The 4,367-nt window shown below is 44.2% G+C and overlaps 1 non-coding gene across 1 annotated transcript; it reads right to left on the reverse strand.

Annotated features, from left to right (window-relative positions):
• Positions 1 to 3,804: 3,804 nt before the first annotated feature.
• trnas-aga (transfer RNA serine (anticodon AGA)) lies at positions 3,805 to 3,886 on the reverse strand. Its single transcript has one exon. It is a non-coding gene; the product is annotated as a tRNA-Ser (tRNA).
• Between the last annotated feature and the right edge of the window lie 481 nt (positions 3,887 to 4,367).

Genomic DNA, 4,367 nt, shown 5'->3' on the forward strand with positions numbered 1-4,367 from the left:
ACCCGGGGTATGAAGTGACTGAGAATCGTCTGCTCAGTAACAGGAAGCTAGCGGTTGAATGACTGAAACTTCCTGTAACATGGAGCTGAGAAAACGATCAGAACACCCCCAAACGAATTGAACGTTGGAACATATTTGAAGTCCTGAATGGCCTCATGGTGGATTTTAATTGCGTGTGACTTGAAAAACGTACATCTCTACTCCATCCTCTTACTTGTTACACACTGGGGCACAGCCGTTTTCCTGAAACTGGGAATAGGTTGGAACAATACTGGAACATTCCATAATTAGGATTCCCCAGAATATTCTATAACTATGTGGGGGGCATTAGAAAGGCAAGACAGAAAGAGAGGGAAGGTGCTGCATGCAGTAGTGAGAGTGGTGGAGCATGAGCCTTGTTGGGGGATTGGTGCTATAACAGGTATACAGTGAGTGTGAGGGAGCAGAGTATACAAATGTGTGTATGTGAGAGAGAGAATGTGTGAACTCACCAGTGTACTCTGGGACAGTGTGTCCCAGAGAGTTTCACAGTGCGTCTCAGAGAGGCGCAGAGAGTGACATAGTGTGTTCCAGTGTGACAGATAGAGTCACAGAGTGCCACAAAGTGTCACAGTGTGTCTCAGAGAGAGTCAGAGAGTGTCACAGTGTGTCTCAGACAGTGTCAGAGAGTGCCACAGAGAGTTTTAGAGAGAGTGAGAGAGGGTCACAGTGTGTCTCAGAGAGGGACAGAGAGCGACATAGTGTTTAGATTTTTAGATTAGATTAGATTACGTTACAGTGTGGAAACAGGCCCAACAGGTCCACACCGACCCGCCGAAGAGCAACCCACCCATACCCCTACATTTACCCCTTACCTGACACTAGGGTCAATTTAGCCTGGCCAATTCACCTAACCTGCACATTTTTGGAATGTGGGAGGAAACCGGAGCACCCGGAGGAAACCCACACAGACACGGGGAGAAAGAGTGTTCCAGTGTGGAAGATAGAGTCACAGAGTGTCACAGAGTGTCTCAGAGAGTGTCACAGTGTGTCTCAAACAGTGTCATAGAGTGCCACAGAGAGTTTCAGAGAGAGTCAGAGAGGGTCACAGTGTGTCTCAAACAATCTGTCAGCGAGTGCCACAGTGTGTTTCAGAGAGAATCCGAGAGTGTTACATTGTGTCTGAGAGAGTGTCAGAGAGAATCAGTGAGTGTCACAGTATGTCTCAGAGAGTCAGGGAGAGTCGGGAAGTGTCATTGTCGGTGTCAGAGAGTGTGTTACCGTCTGTCAGGGAGTGTCACAGAGTGTTTCAGATGTGCTAGAAAGCGTTACAGTATGTCACAGAGAGTGTCGGAGAGTGTCACAGTGTGTCTCAGAGAGCGTCACAGTGTGTTGGAGAGTATCAGAGAGTGCCACAGTGTGTCTCTGCCTGTGTCAGAGATTGTCACAGTGATTTTAATCCCAGTGTTTATAATGCAGAATTTATATCAATCTCTATCATGATTGTTTTAGATCTTTATTTCCATCGCAGTTGGGAGGGAGAGAGGGAGGGAAGCAGCTCACAGCACCATCCAAGCTGACAGCACCATCAACACACACAACTTAATCCCCCCCCCCCCCCCCCCCCCCACGACATACACACACACACAATGCTGGGATGGACAGAAAGAAAGCAGGAAGGAGATTGATTCCAATTTCAATGTATCTTCTTGAAAAACAACGTTTGCAAAACATGCAACAGTGGTGCACACGAACTTAGATTCTGACACTAACACACATAACACATGCACAAGAGATATGCACGTGGATATGGACATTTACACACAAACACACGAACAAACCCCCCACGTACAGGCACAGATAATGTATTTAATACAGAGATATAACATTTTTATTAATAAGTGATCAATGGTCAGTTGGAGAAGGCAGGAGAATGGAGTTGAGAAATATTTCAGCGGTGATCAATTGCCATGGCAGATTAGATGGGATGAATGATCTAATTCTGCTCCAGTGTCTCATGCTGATATGATCTTTCGGTGCCTGGGATTGTCTTCCCGCAATTTCAGTGGAGACTCAAATTGGTGAGTATGTGATTTACGAGTGTTAATGGCAACAAAGACAGGTTTCAAGGACTGAATGGCCAATATCTGTTCCTAATTATCATCCATTTTCATCTCAAAAGATTGGCGATTGGTTTTAGGGTAACACATTTTGAGACTAAGGGCCTTCCCATTTCAGACTGAGACAGGGATGTTCCTTTCTCTTTAAGGTTCTGTGATCTGTGGCGTTCTCATGCCGAAGTAACAGTTACTGAAAACGCTCAAGATTGGGTATCATAGAACTTTGATGAACAAGATAATCTATGTTTATTGGGAACAGAGAGGAAAGGGGTGTTTAGTTATAATCACATCACCAATACACATTCTGAATGGTGCAGCAGGCACGACGGGCTGAATGGCCAGCTGCTGCTCCTGCCTCATGTGTTGTTCTCGTATGCACTCTGTAATATTACAGAGATAAAGGACGATCCCATTCAGCCAGTCATCAACATTATAATGAGACAGGAGGAGACCATTCTGCCCTCTCAGGATTTACACACGAACAGCTTGATGTCATTCAGCCTGCTAAGTACATCACACAATGACCCAAACCCGGACTTCAAACCCACCACAGCAGATGGTGGAATTTGAATTCAATAAAATAGTTGGAATTAGCAATCTAATGAAATATTGATTGCTGTCAAAATTTAAAAAAAACCCTGGCTCACTAGTGTCCTCCACAGAAGGAAACTTGCTATCTTCACTGGTCTGACTTACATGTTACTCCAGACCCTCAGAAATGGCAGACTCTCAAATGCCCTTTGCAATGGCCAAGCCAGCCATTCAGATATAACACTGCAAGTTCTCAAAGAAGTGAAACCAGACAGACCTGAGCACTGGCAGCTGACAGCACATCGAAGTGCATGGGTTGAGAAAGGCAGTTCCCCAACTGCTTCTCGAGAGCAACTCGGAAAGGGAAATACATGCTGGCCCAGCCACCAACACCGATGTCCCATTAATGAATGAAAGATATCCACACTCAGTAAAGAGAGATAGAGGGGTCAGACGTTACCTGAAACAGTGACTTGAATATATACCTACATGTGCATGATACTCAGCAATATGGGAAAATGTGAAAAATACATGAAGATAAGAGTCAATGTCCCGTCCTCTACTCGGTCCGACAGTTCCCACTTCTTCATCCTCCTCTGATTCCATTTCCCAAAGAGTATGTCAAGATTTCCAAAGCTGGAGCCTAAATTATATCGTTTTCTTCTTAAACATTTTTCCAACTGCTAACTGACAATATTTTCACAGTATCTCTTCACAATCCTCTGGCTTGCACCATGTCCAGGGATGAGAAGTCCCGTTTGGTGGAGAGATTCCTGAGGCTGGTGAGTTTCATTTTGGAACAAAGTGAACAAAGATGGTTAAGTGGCATTTTCCTGCGGTTGTTTGCAATGATGGGAGAGGGAGCGGTGGGAAATGAGCACTTTGACGAGCAGGAGGAAGTGTTCCCACTGACCCGAGTCAGAGAACAGAGGACAGGGATTAAAGGAATCTAATGAAAAGCAGCACTTCTGTTTAGGAAGTTCAATAACAACTGCAGAAACCCGATGTGTCGAGCAGTGTATCTGGAAAGAGAAACAGAGATAATGTTTTAAATATGGTACATTTCTGATGAAGAACTCGAGTTTCCCAAGTCTAATCAAATTACCGGACTAGTTTGCAAAATAGGTTTTCTGAACTTTGAGCGAAAATTGTTCCTGCAGGAAAGCATTCACAACGTAGTCAGTAGGATTCGAACCTACGTGGGGAAACCCCAATGAATTTCTAATCCATCGCCTTAACCACTCGGCCATGACTACATACAGCGCAGCAGGGTTGAGCATTGACCAAATCAGCAGTGATCTCATTGAAAGCTACCGTTGACTTGATGAGCGAAATGCTTCCATCTCCTTTCATACCTTTGCTGTCATTTGTAAGGTGCGAGACACCAATGTAAAAGAAGAAAAGCACAAAGGTAGGAAAAAATATTTGCAGCCAAACTGAGTCAAAATTATTTATTGAAAGGAAAATCACACTTGGCAATTTGCTAGATCTCTTTGCGAACATGACCAGCAGAGGTAAGCAAGGGAGCTATTGATCTGAGTATTCTGGGACCTGAAGCAAACAAAGGTTAGTGACATATTCATTTCTTTTTCTGGCGAACGAAATGTTCTTTCCTGATGGTTACAATGAAAGAGATGGTTCCCAATAAAAGACAAAGATTAAGTCGCATCTAGATATATTCCAATGTGACACGATTCATTTTCAGTCCCTAATTACCCCAGAGATGGAGGGGTGAGT

This window comes from Chiloscyllium plagiosum, unplaced genomic scaffold (assembly GCF_037043375.1).
Source record: "Chiloscyllium plagiosum isolate Xiang-an unplaced genomic scaffold, Cpla_swu_hap1 HiC_scaffold_45, whole genome shotgun sequence".
Lineage (NCBI taxonomy): Eukaryota > Metazoa > Chordata > Chondrichthyes > Orectolobiformes > Hemiscylliidae > Chiloscyllium > Chiloscyllium plagiosum.